The sequence below is a fragment of the Amphiura filiformis genome, chromosome 6 (genome assembly GCF_039555335.1).
Source record: "Amphiura filiformis chromosome 6, Afil_fr2py, whole genome shotgun sequence".
Classification (NCBI taxonomy): domain Eukaryota; kingdom Metazoa; phylum Echinodermata; class Ophiuroidea; order Amphilepidida; family Amphiuridae; genus Amphiura; species Amphiura filiformis.
The window spans coordinates 60,072,111-60,086,831 of record NC_092633.1 but is presented as its reverse complement, the minus strand read 5'-3'; positions in this window follow the sequence as shown (position 1 = coordinate 60,086,831).

Sequence of the window (14,721 nt, the reverse complement as noted above, 5' to 3'; positions counted from 1 at the left end):
TTACGAAATGGCATAAAATTATAAATGACTGTACAGAGCCAAATAGGGATACTTAAATTATTATCTGAGAAAGGTTTTTTGCACATTAAGCAGCAGCCCGAGCAGTAGTCATTTCCTAGAAAGTATACAAGTCCGGGTTTTTACACAAAGAATTAGCTTGAGAAATATTTGAGAAATATGAATTGTATCCAAAGTACTGGGTGGAAATTGGCACTTCTTTGAATAGAATGAATTAAAACTACATTTAAAAAATATTGGCAGTTAGCGAAGAAAATTGAGAACTGTAATGAATTATTCCATTGTTTTGGAAACAACATATTTGCTACATCTTTTTCATTGAAAGAAGAATAGGTTATTAACTACCATGACATGACTACTAAAGGTTTAGGTCTAAAACGGAAGAAAATTCTGTAATTTAATTTTGGAGATATTTGGAAATAATTATGTAGTACGAAGCTACTTGTTTTCATTGCTTTATTTCGTTATTTCGTCACGAAATTAGGTAAACATCATGCGGGTGTGTGGGTGGGGGTGGGTGTGTTGGGGGTGTGGTTTTTTTTCGGGGGGGTTGTTGAAAGACAAAGTTACTTACATCATATTATTATCCGTTACTTTCATAAAACATGCGTACAAAATCCCCACCGTTGCGGGAACTATTTATATATCCCTTGTCTTTGCAACTATGCCAATATCTATGTCAAATATTATTCAAGCACGTCAAATTAAACACAAGCAGACTGGCAACCCAGGTTGGCAACACTGAGTCGATGTCCTTTATTAATATACCTACAGGTTGCCGTCCTTTGAGCAATATGGTCAATTTAATACAATTTAGTAACTGAAAATCATGGGATAGACTATTGAAGACAGACTTTATAACAATTAACCCAGTTTAATTTATATATATTATTGAATTTCTTTAAAAAAGTTGTGCTCTGTGTTAATTACGATACATAGCTCATAATTTACACATGAAATGCTCCCGGGAAATGCTACGAATGCATTTAATGACAACACGGAATGGCAACACTGAGTCGATGTCATTAAAGGTTGAATGTCCTTTGAACAAAAGGACATTAAGACATAGGAAAGACAGGTTTCTTAGCAATCAGTAAAAGTATATGATAAATGACATGTTCTAACATAAAGATTATCTTTGGAAATACATTTTAAGAGTGAACACTAATTGCACTGACTTGTAGCGTACGTGTTATTTGCAATACATGACACTTGAGACAAATGTTTAGCAATTTTGTCGGTATAACTCAACATCCACCAGCTTCACGTTGGCTGTGCAATAAGTATCTGCCCACCGTAGGCAAAAGGAGGGGGGGAGCAATCAATTTTGGAGGGCAAAAGTAGGGGGCAAGCACTTTTTCTTAGGCCGAGGGGATGGGGAGAGATATTTGGCAAGTCAAAAAGGGGAGGGGGAAGATACACATTTATGGGGCACCTTTAGATAAAAAGCTCAAATATGCCAAATCTCTTGTTTGCTACGCTTCGAAACGTTTTCGAAAATTCGAAATGTTCGAAATCGCTCATATTTTCAACCACTGGAATCTCAAGGCAGCCAATGTGTAGGATATAGCTCAATTTTGGCTCCAACTTGTATATTTTTGCATAGGGTTCAATGTAAAATGAAAATTTCACATGCATTTTTCTGGAATTCCAAGTGCTTTTTTCCTCTGGCGTCAAAAAAATAGAATTGCTTCCGGGCTAAAGTTTCATATTACGCGCATATTACTTGCGGACTTCGAGATAAAAAAAACCCCGAAAAAACCAACAGATTTTCTCGTTATCTTTGGAAATCTGGCCGTTTTTGTGTGATCTCCAATTTTCATATTTGAAGAGCTCTGTTTCAAAAGCCCTGACATCCACTTCTGGCTGAAATTTAGTTATTGGCATGATATTATAGTGTGGGTAAAAATACACATTTTGGTGGTTGTTTGACCTTCATACCACCTTCCCTTCCGGAGATATCGTATATTTCCCGTTTGGGAAATCTCAGGGAATTTCCGGAAATCTGAACATAAAATGAATATAGAATTGTTTTGTTTTAATTTTTTGATGTATACTAGTAGCATGGAATGTTCTTTACCTATTAAAACCAAAGGGAACTGTTTTTGGGTCACTATTTTTGAAAAAATCATTTTAATTAACAAAAGGTGTAGCTTCGGAAATACTCAAAAAATGCTGTTTTCCCGAATTTAATTAAAAATTCATAATTAAAAAAGTAAATGAGATTTCTTTTTGATTTTGAAAGCATTAGTCAAGTCACATAAAGTAGTGCAAACAATTGGCTCAAATATGATTGCAAAGGTGGTTTCTAGAAAAGAGGTAAATTTATTTTGTTGCAACTTAGCCCTTACATCCACAAAAGGCGCGATGTAAAAGATATAATAAAATAAATAGGAAGGCTTGAAAATTTTACCAAACCTATTCTTTTAGTTTCTATTCATCAACACTTTATCCAAACCCAAATTGAATCAAATCGAACCAGTAATACTTCCACAATTAAAAAAAGCTGTTTTTCTCAAAAAGTCAAAATGGATGTAAGGGGTTTTGCAACAAAGCTCTTCATTTCTGAATCTAAGTTGAAAGGACAACGAACCCAGTAAAGGACAGCATTCACACGTTACCCATTACAGGCATTATATCGCTAAGCATCAAGTGAATAGGCAACAAAACAATAGTAATTTTCGTTGTCAGTTTTTGGCTTCGTGTTTTATACACTCGCCACCCTTAGCGTTACATGACAAATATTATGAATTTTTACACCAACCGGGTTTCTAATTAGATTATCTCGACAATAATCAACCCTAAACTAGCAAAAGTACAGTATACATTTTTGGAAAGCTGAAGGCATAAGCAATTCAAATATATACATTTCAACTCATTATACAGGGTGACCTGCAAGTTATACAGGGTGGAATAAAAAAGATTTTGATAAAAAATGGGTCACCCAATGCATTGCGTATTACCAACTTACATTAATAAACTGGAAGTAAACAACATTCATTTGGTTAGAGGATATGGAGAGCCAACTGACTTTGGAAGAAACCAAAATCACAGCTGTTTGGTAATCTAGGAATATAGGGTGCCCCAAAGTATGTTAGATTTTTTTACAATTCAACATATTTTGAACCTAAACATTTTCCCCCTAACCCATAAAAAAAAAATGTGTCCATATTTAGATTCCTCGTCAAATTTCCTTCAGAAAATCTATACTTTGACTATGATAGGATAAGTAATTAAAATTTTACAGTAACTTTTAGATTTTGAAGACATCTGCATTACTTACTACAGTGTTTAATATGACAACGGGTAGTTTTGTATGGAAAAGTTTGTATTTTCTAGACTAAACCAATCATAAATTATTAAAAACAATTAGTAGAATTGTTTAGCTGTAAGGCCATGAGTGTTTTAGATGCTAAATAGAGTCCAAATCCAATTTACAGCCTTTACAGAAGCAGATTACGCACTAAAAATATCAATCCCATAGAGTGTGTGTGTACCACATTCCCCCACCACCACATCCCCCACCACCGCCACCCTGCCCATTCTGAATTCTATGAAGCACAGTGTCAGTATTAAAAAAGTTCAAGTATTTCTTTTTACAGAGTTGAAAGTGCATTTTATTTAGCAATAAAATGAGACCACAAGCATGACAATACCTTCTTGCTTGACAGAGATATCATCATTTGTTTTGAGTCGACTTTGGCGAAATGTAACGTCGCCACCTTTTTTTGGTGGCTGGCTCAAGACACACGACCACACATTACATTTCACACCCGAGAGATCCCGGGTTTGCCTCAATCTAATTGCAAATAGCTTGTTGTACTTTTGAAAAGTAAGCGGAAAAATAAATATCAATATCTATGATTTATTTTAATCAATCAGTGGGTCATTCGGTATGAACTGCTAGAAATTGGGGTCATCAAGTTTCAATTTCGGACCATAGGCTTATTAGTTCAAAATAAAGACGAATTTGGGCATGTACCGGAAAAATAGAACAAATGTGTGCAATGTTACCCTATTTTGGAACAAAACATGGGGTTTTTGGGGTTACAGATCAGGTCGATTGTCCGAAGGGACATTTGTCTAAAAACACCAAAATAATAACCCATAATCCATACCCTAACCCAAACCCTAAACTTTATCCTCAACCTATAACTCAAACCCTATTCCTAACCTAAACCTACCCGTAACCCATACCTCCCCATTACAGAAAAATACAGCACTAATTTTTTTCGATTAAAAAATATTATCCTGTTTTGCCAAATGAAACATAGCTAAATCCTAATTAGTTAGATTTTAATATTTTTGCAATTTGAAATGGTCCAAAAACGTGCAATTTTGCATGTTTTCTTCGATTGTAGTCACAAAATTGTAAGACTTAGCACAAGTTAAGTATTCAAAATCTTGAGTATAGGGTAAGAGTTAGCTCATAATTTTAATATTTCATGTTATTGTTGCTAATACCGTAAACGTTCGCCTAATGGCGCTTTTGGATTCTTAGAAATGTGAGAGCGCCATCCTTAAATTGAGCAACCTGGACATAATGCCTCAGAAAAAAATATCGTGACATGACCCAATGCTTTAGGTCACTAGGTTAGTTGCTAGTGCAGCAGATGTTTTGGGGTTTCTTCAGGTATTCTTTCTCAAAGTGCCATTTGACTTAATTTGTAAATCGATTCATACGTTATACCTAACTCATTTTGGTAAATCTTTTTATAACATTGTAATTTCTTCATATTTTTTTAATATTCTTCAGTTGAAAATTACACCCTGCTATTGTCTGACCCGTTAGCTCAGTCGATAGAGGGTGCGCCTTGAATGGTGAATGGTACTTGTTCGAATCTTGATTTCTGCTCCCACTTTTATGTGAAGAACGGTCAAGAAATGTTTTTGGATTTTGTCCCCAAAAATTGCTCCACCTGCTACCTATCAATGCGTGATATATTCCACTACATTTAACAGTTAAATGACCTTTGAAAAATAGAACGGCCTCAATGTTTCAAATTGTGTAACTACATTACTTTTTTCATTTATGCATTATACAGTTAGCAGCCTGCACAACCGATTCTTTAGAAATGCTTAGTCGCGCTGAAAGTCGATCGATACATGTTAAAATCAGCACAATTCAGAGATACACCTTTTTTATGAAATTAATTTTCTCGGTCAAATATAAAGCAATATTTTTTTCTTCAGTAATGTCAGTTAAAAACTTGGTGCTTGGATATGCATTTTTTACAAATCCTGGTGTTAAAATTAAGCATCAAATTGTGTCTTTTAGTGTGATATTTTTGATTTTTATAGGCCTTCAGTTCGCACGCGAGCTTTTTACGGAATTCATTTTTAGCGTCTCAAACTAATATAGTTTGCTAAAGAAAGATATTTCCCACCTCTGTAAAGCACATCGTGTGGGTCTATATATTATAGTTTTGTTAGAATTGCCAGTTTTATTTTACCCTTTTTCCCTTCATACTCGGAAATGTCTAACTCAGTACTTTTATCTCGAGAGCAACCAACAGAAATAGTCGATATTTCCTTTGTTGTTTATCCAGGTCAATTTTCCATTGAAAGCAAATTGCCCGACCAGCGATTTGGTAGCCCAAATCCCCAATTGAGTGTTCTGGTTAAACATGATCAGTAGGAGCGCTATAGGCCTGGGAATTTCTTTGCTATATTGAAGTTCTAGCAACACTGTAGCCATGCCGGTATTCCTATTAAACCCAGGGATATCGATCCACAATGCTAGTATTAGCCTTAGATTTCACTCGTTGATTTTGAAAAATGGTCAGCCGGCAGTTAAAATAGTGAAATGAAAACGCAAATTCTGACAAAACTATGATATATCGCTCGCGGTGATGTGCGTTAGAAAGTTGGGAAAAATCCTTCATTAGCGAACTATCTTACTTTGAAAAGCTAAAAGGTTGATCCAAAAAAGGCTCGCGGACAGAGTTTAAGCCTATCAAAATCGAAAATCTTACACTAAATGACTAAATTTCACGCCTAAGTTTAACACTAGAATTTGAAAAAAAATACAGTATCAAGCACTACAATTTTTCCTGACATTTACTGAAAAAATGAAAATGATTGCTTTTCATTTGGCCGAGAAAATTAATTTTACATCGAAAAGGTGTAACTAAAAATTTAGCTCATTTCAACACCAAATTCGATCGTTTGTATTGCCTCATTAAATGACTGAGTGAGCCTTGCCAAACAAAAGAATCGGTTGTGCAGGCTGCTAACTGTATAAATGATCAGCTATTTTTTCTTTTATTAAAAGGATCGAACCCAAGTAGATCAGACCATTGATCATATAACTATCAGACCACGAAGTAGTTACGTAACTCCGTGATGGTATCGGAACCAAGTACTGTTTGTATGGCGATCATTACGATCACGCTATTTTGGTATGCCTTTTTTGTGTACTGATTGTTTCGATCGTGGTTCATTACTTAAGCGCGTGATCCCGTTGACATAGTAACATTACGTAACTTCGATAACGGGCTTCGATAGTGAATAGTTGTTGAGTGCACATAATATGGAAAGCCATTGGGGTATCCTGTGCCTTCCAAAGCGCCTTATAACATGTTCTCATTGTGTTGTGGAATCCTAGCCAGTATTCAATGATAGCTATAGAGGACTTGCGTTTATCGATTGGCTCCAAACAAAGGATTTGAACCGGTTTCTTCCCCGTAATCATGGTGCAGTGCAGTCCATTCAATCATATGTTGTCATCAACCTATTTGATCGTAGTGCATTTTGTAATGTGTGTGAGACAAACTGTCGCGGTAGATGCAATCATGCTTTTGTTGAATGCATTTGAGTAGTCCGCCATATTTACGGGATGATACGTCATATGCACAGCTTCTATTCAGCATGATGCAGTCATGTCTACAGTAGAATTCATCTCGACCTTTGCAGGACTTAAACCCCATTAAAAGCTATTAAACCAAGATAACACTCATTGAAGCAGCTCAACTGAATAAATCAGATCTTCTCTGGTTGTGCACAAGTGTCTGTTTTCAATGTGCGACATCGCAATAAAGCTGGTATTATAGCTTCAGTTGGTTAACCGATTATAAAGGAAACGAAAGGAAACAATGGTATGTGTAGCTTTGTTCACGAAATGAGACAAAGACCTGCTTTTTGTTAACCAGCATTCTTCAAAATGAGCAACATAATGATCGTTGACTTAACACGGTTTGGAAATAATTTCTTCATATTTTTGGTGTTATCTGTCGTTTACATATCCTTCCTAAAACACAAAAGTGCGACCCTCTCCAAACATCTAAATTAGCTAAAAATTTAGGACATGTTACAAAACTATATTTTCTAGAACCTATTTAGAATAGTTAAAATGTAGCTTGTACCGTTTTTTTGTGGCATCCTTCAGAAGTGAGTGGTCCGATACCAATATTTTCGGTCAAATCTCCATTCAATTAACACGGGGGAGTTGGCTAGCTATGCCTTGCCCTCACTCATATTTTACAAAAGTGCGACTATTTCTGAACATCTAACCTAGCTGTAATTTTAGGTCATGTTAGAGAAATATATTTGCTAGAAGTTTGGAGAATAGCTAAAATATTGGCTGGTTATTTTTTACACAGTGATGTTAACTAGGCAAGTGCCCATTCTTCCAACGTACATCATTTTTAGAGGTCACGCGTCAATGGTGAGAGCACTGTGTATTGTGTATAGGAAAACGGACAGTAACTGCAGTATGGTTGGTCGTTGTATGATTTTGTTCGTTCACTCATTCAAATTTTATTTATATCATTTGAAGACTGAGCCTATTATGATACATCCTCCGTGGAACAGTTTCAAACAAATATAGCTAGGTTATCTTTTGAATCCTCTTAGAGGGCTATCATTTTTTTCGGAAGGGGGGTCCCAAATTTACAAAAAGTTTGCGTCAATAAAATTGCGCACCCCATATTTCGGCAACAAACATTTTATGATCCCAAACCCCAAAATTGTATTGAAATCAGTCTTTTTGAATAAAATAACACACGTTCTGTGGTCATCGTGTGACTCCCTACATTTTGGTCATCAAACATTTTATGACCCCCTCCTATTATTCTTTCCAAGACATTATGACCCCCGTATATTTGGGACCCCCCTTTCGAATAAAATGATATTCCTCTTATGACCACTGATGCATAGGCAAGGACACTCGCGCGAATTGAAAGACTTGTCGCACACGACAGTTCGTCTCACACACATAACAAATGCTTATACAATCAAATAGGTTCATTGCAACATTTGATTAAAATGAAACGATAAAAACAAAGCATGAAAAAAGACACATACAAGATAAAATAATAAAATTATATAAACAATGTTAAAGATAAAATAGAGAATAAAATTTCCTCAAATCAGAAAAAAAACCATTGACAGACATCATAATCTGTCAGAAATTACTGCATGAGATTCGAACCATCAATCTTCACCACAAGTTCTCTTTATCCTCGCACTATAGTCTAATACTCTGCTCACTGGGCCACAACGTATCAGGTGAATGATTACCGCATTATCATGAACAAGTTTGTTCGATCTTGTTCATAATTGTATGTGTCGATAGGTTTCACCCTTTAACTACACGTACCCTTAATGATCAGTGATAAAAGTCGGCTTTTACAGGGATGGCGCTCTCTCATTTCCATGCACTCCATAGCGTCATTAGGCGAACGTTTACGGTAGGTTATGAAAAAGATTGGAAAATGTGTTTCCCAAAAATTAGAATGTATAACTTGAAACACCTTTAACAAAAACACCCTTAAATTTTTTTGTTTTTAGCCCTTATTTATTTCTAAAATTTGACTAAATATTAAAATTTGGCTTTCATTGACAGTTAGGACTAACTAAAGGATTAGCTATGTTTCATTTGGCAAAACAGGATAATATTCTTTAATCCAAAAAAATTAGTTCTGTATTTTTCTGGAATGGGGAGTAATCCTAACATCAACTCAAACCATACTTTATGTAACCCGACAATAATTTTTAAAAACCTTTTCTTTAAAACGTGAGTTTCTTGGGATATAACTGAGATTTGACTTAAAGGCCCATTCAGTGATCCCAGCGAAGGTGTATTTTTTATATTATGCCTAAATTGCCTAAGTATGAAGGATAAGGCATTAAAATTGTCATTGGTATTTTTGCTATGAAACGTTTGGCAAAAAATAAAAACCCGAAGAAAACAGCAGTATAGAAATTGCAGATACATGTAAAATGTCTTATTTTGTCTTTAATACACCGTCGACTTTCGGCTTAACCACTAGCAGGCTGTATTAGCACATCTATGATATTAACATCACTGAATGGGTCTAAAACCTAGTCAACCAGACACACCTATTTTTGACGGATAACAAACGACTGAAACATTCAGTTTTTAGCTGGGTTGTTGATGCAAATGACCATGAGTACCAGTAAATTCCGGTATAGATGACAATCGTCGAGAAATGTCCTTTGTGATTCTGTCCCAGTCGTGGGATTCCCACACAGTGCCGCCGAGAGCAATTACGGGCCCGGGGGGTAATATGAACGCACGGGCCCCTTTGATCCGAGCGATGATGGTGTAGGACTTCATAGGTGTGTGTGTGCGGGGGAGTGGGAGGGAGATTGGTGTAAAATGCTTGAACCATGTTCAAAGTAGTGTGTTTAGCTGCCAATAATCAAAATATGAGCATTGAAGTAGACAAATGCGCGCCAAGCACGCACAAATTTGAAAATTGAAAGTGAAATATTGCTCCCAGATTAAGTTTCTCTGAACACCTTCCGTGCGAACTGCAGAAAATGTGCCAATTTCAAGCTAAAATGATCCTATGAACCGTTGAATTGGACAAATGTGCGCAAAGCGCGCGAAAATGTGCAATTTGAAAATAACGGCTTTTGTTCCCAGATTAGAGTTATTGGCAAAATGCGCGCTTCGCGCCAGAAAATGTGCAATTTGTGTCTCCACGATTAAGCTGCATTCCCCCTGGTTTCTCGAAGTCTTCATTATATCGAGGATGAGCACAGGAAGCCGAGGAAAGCAGACAGTAACATAATTCAAGTGAAATATTTTTAGTGTGTGTCAAAGGCTATCTTGTATCTATGCCTTTACTTACTTGTATTTACGGGCCCGCTACTTTTGTTTGCTTTTTATTGGCCGTAAAAGAGCAAAGAAAACAGACCCTGTAATGAACCAGTGAAGGCAAAGAAAAGATACCATGGGCCCGAAAAGAGACCTTAGTGAGCATGTATAAAGCAACGAAAAAAAGTGACCTTGGGTCAAGGAGGGCTCGTAAAAAGCAAAGAAGAGATACCTAAGGCCTAATGGACAAGAAAGGTACCTTAGTCGGCCCGTATAATAAAGCAAAGAAAAGATGCCAAAGTATCTTTTCTTTACTTTTTTACGGGCCCCTGAGGTCCCTTTCATTTACTTTACAGGCCCGTAGTAAAGTATGTTTTCTTAACTTTTTACGGGCCCCCTATGACCCCGGGCCCGGGGGTAACGCACCCCCTTAACCCCCTTTGTCGGCGTCACTGCGTGGGAAAGTTTTCCCCGTACACCTCAACCGTGGTTTTTTGGGATGGTTGCTCAGTCCTAGCACCTAGGTTTCATAATCATTAGAGTATAGGACTTTTTATTTTTTCGGAGAAGAGCAGGCAGGGCAGCTACTTGATTATATTTCTACATGTTCATACAACATACTCTGAAAAGTTTAGAAAATTAGCATGGGTCATTTTTTTAATCGCATTTTTGTTACTAAAATGGGGGTTATAGCTCCCTTAACGGACACTCTCTCCATAGGGCTTTAAAGACAAGTTATAGCAAAACGGCCCTAAAATAAAAACGCCCCATTCAATTTTCCTCAAATTTTGCATATGATGTAGATTTAACATCTGGAATGTAATGCAAGTAGCGTCATTGCTGCACTTCTAAATTCATTTATAAAATGTCCCCGGAGGGGGGGGGCGGTGGTCACTATCACATAAAAGTGCTACCCACCCGCGTCCGACCACCTCTGAAATACACCCGTAATGGCGAATATTTACATAACCAAAACCGCACCCCTTAATGGCGAAACACATGCAAAATCCTACCCTAAATGGAGTAGCACATGCAAAAACCATTACCTAAATGGCGTCAACTGAGAAATATCTAAATATACCCTAAACAGGAAAATGTGCTAATTTGATACCCAAGGTGTCTTTTTGATGTTGCACTAGACCTATACCGAAATTATGCACAAAGATAACAAGAATCAATTAAAAGGTGGTGATTTTTATCAAATTAGTGCAAACTCACTCAAACAATAATATTACTAACCCTAAACGTCTAAAGATTTGGTTGAAAACGGACCCTTAAATGGCGATGCCTGAAAAAGTACCCCTTTTTCAAAAAGACGTCGGCGACGCTGTGTGGTGAAAAACATACCCTTTTAGGGGCTCTGACCCAGGGTACCACTATTCGAATACAACACTTGCAGGAACTAACTTATCTCCTCAGTGATAAATTTTGTGACTTACTTAGTCTCTGATTATAATTAAATCCAATGAACTTGATAGTTTTTTCAACCACATCTATCAAATTGATCCCCATCTCTAGTTTACTCAGGAATGATTGTCAGACAACAAACTTGACTTTGGATCTGTGAAAGAAGATCGCTCACTTGTAGTGTATGTTTATCGGAAACAGACACACACGATACTCACTAGGAGTGGACCAGTACTTACAATTCTGTTCCAATCACCCACACATTCAGAAACTCACCCCGGTTAACACCTTGTCCCACAGGGCAGAGCCCATCATCACCAAAAAGTCTAACAAGATCGCTGAACATCTTCGCAAAGCTCTGGGTAACTGTGGTTATCAGGACTTTGCCATCACCTAGGTCGTGTGCAAAGATAACAGTAAAAAATCCTTGCCCCATGGAAATGCCATGAGTTCTAATCAGAAAGGGAAAATAACCATTACCATCATCGCATATAGTCTGAAAAACCACGAGATCACTATCTACTTCAAACACACGAACACGAACCGCCATAGTACATCCAAAGGATAAACAGACTAAGGGGAGGATAAGCAAGGTTGTCTACGGGAGCTTACGGGGTCCGCTGTTCTGGAGAGCGAGCCTGTCGAGACTCTTACATAGGAGAAACAACCCAACCTCTTCACAATCCCATGTTACAACATCGCAGAGACAGCAAAAGTGGAACTTAGCCGTTTTCTTGTGCACACCATTTTGACACTAAGGATATCCGACATGGCGTTACTCTCAACTTGAGACGAGACACACACTATAAACTATAAATGTACGTAAATATAACATTATAATCCTGGGTCGGATTATTGTTATTTTTATTTTTTCTAAATTACGTCTCAAATATTTTACCAATTCACTAGTGTAGTAGTTTACATAATAAAACGTTGCAGGCCAATGATTGATCCTTGTGGCAATAGGTGACGATGTGTTCACCAGATATGACATTTTTCAACGTAGGGTTTAAACAACAATGACATTAGAGACTCATTCATAACAAAAATAGGTTTTAAATCTTTATACAAAAATGTCCTGATCAACAGTGTCAAAGGCTGCCTACATGTCAGCCCGGGGGGTCTTCCTGGTTGAAGGTATACGGGGATGTGCCACGGTTATGGGGTACCTTTTCAGCGATTTTGGTATATCGATGGGTGGGTTTTCAATGGAGACCAATGCGTCCAATTGGGCGCATTTGGGCAAAAATGCCCTTAAAGCGCCCAATTATGGCAAATTTGGGTGCTTTTTGGGTGCTTTTTCTTGAAAATTGGTATACTGATGGGTAGCAAAAACAACAAAAGGTAGGTATAGAGAATGTCAGCATCCGAAAGTCTGCGTGGCACACCCCCGTACAAAATTTTTCGAAGACCCCCCCGGGCATGTCCGTTAGCACTAGCAGGATGGCGTTGTTAATATTGTCATCTAGTGGAGTTATCAACATGGTTACCCAGCAAACACAAAAACGTTTTAAAATAAGTTATATTTTGGCTTTTGGTTTAGGTAAAAACGTTTTAATAACATTAAAATGTCGGGTTATATAAAGGTCATGATAACGTTTTAAAACGTTTTGTATGAAAACACATTACAACAATATTTTTAAATGTTTAAAAAAAATGTTATTGTAAACTATTTTTGCAAACATTTTCGCCAAATATTGTGTCAATACTTAAATAACATTATGTTAAAATGTTTGAACCCAGCAAACACAGAAATGTTCTTAAAATGTTTTTTTCAAAACCTTTTAATAACATTTAAATGTCGGGTTATATAAAGGCCATGCAAACGTTTTTAAAACGTTATTGAAAATATTTTGGGCAAACATTTTTCGCAAAATATTTTTCCAACTCCCAAAATAACATTCTGTTTAGAATGTTTTGTATCAAGTTTTCAAGAATGTTTTTGGGACTTTGGTGTAAAGCGCTATAAAAATGTTCTTATTATTAAATTGAAAATATCTTAAATAGAGATAACAACTTTGGAGTCCGTAATGCAGCTACGGATGCAAATATTTATATCTTCTATCTCATCCAGTATCAGCCACTACATATATATACATTTGAATGATATTGTACAAAGAATTGCAAACTATTGTTATTTATTTTAATATTCAGATGATATGATATTAGAGGCTATATATAAACTACGCAAAAAAAAGTTTCTTTATGGTTAGGAAATTTGCCCACTGTTAAAATCTAGCGACTACTTTTGTACGTTTGCTAAATAATCGCATGCGGGTGATTGTCCTGCGCATTTTGACACCTCAATCACTACCCTACGACACTCCTGAGAAAAGATATGAATGTTTAAGTAACACGAGGTCGAAAATTAAAATTGCAAAGAAGCCTATTCAATGGTTTTAGAGCTGATTCACTGATCAAAGACGGTTTCATTATTCCCGCCTTTTCAATTTGAATTTAAAGCATGTTCCCTGATGCATGTTGGATAATTCTTTGCTTATTGTGCAGTTGAATGATCAAAAACAAAGGCGTGTGGGTACTAAGACATTTACGTTTTGAGAGATGGGTTTGGAAAAGGGATTGAAAACAGGTCATGATTACAGCAGTTTGGAAAATACTGTATGTTCAATATTTTCCCAAAACAGAAGGAATTGAGACACTTCCCTCCAGAAGCCCTGATCTTAACTCCTTGGAGAACCTTTGGGATCAGCTCAAGAGACGAGTCAAAAAGAAGATAAAGGCAGATACAACTCTGGTGGGATTGCGTCGCATCGTTATTAATGAATGGAACGGGACTGAGCAAGGTAACATTCGACGCCTCATTAGGAGCACGAGACGCCGCGTGGCTGTTGCAGTAAGGGAAGCCAACGGTGGACATACAAAGTACTGCAAGAAAAAGAGATTAATCTCAAGTGAAGTTGGAAGCCGCGGCAGTATGATGCCTGAAATGTGCTCAGCAAGTAAACAAAAAATGTTATCTGCATGGTTTTTTTTGTGTGTTCTTTTATGCTGAAAACTTGAATAGGCCTGTTTGCAATTTTTTTTTTCGACCTCGTGTTACTTAAACATTCATATCTTTTCTCAGGAGTGTCGTAGGGTAGTGAGTGAGGTGCCAAAATGCGCAGGACAATCACTCGCATGCGATTATTTAGCAAACGTACAAAATTAGTCGCTAGATTTTAATAGTGGGTAAATTTCCTAACCATAAAGAAACTTTTTTTGCGTAGTGT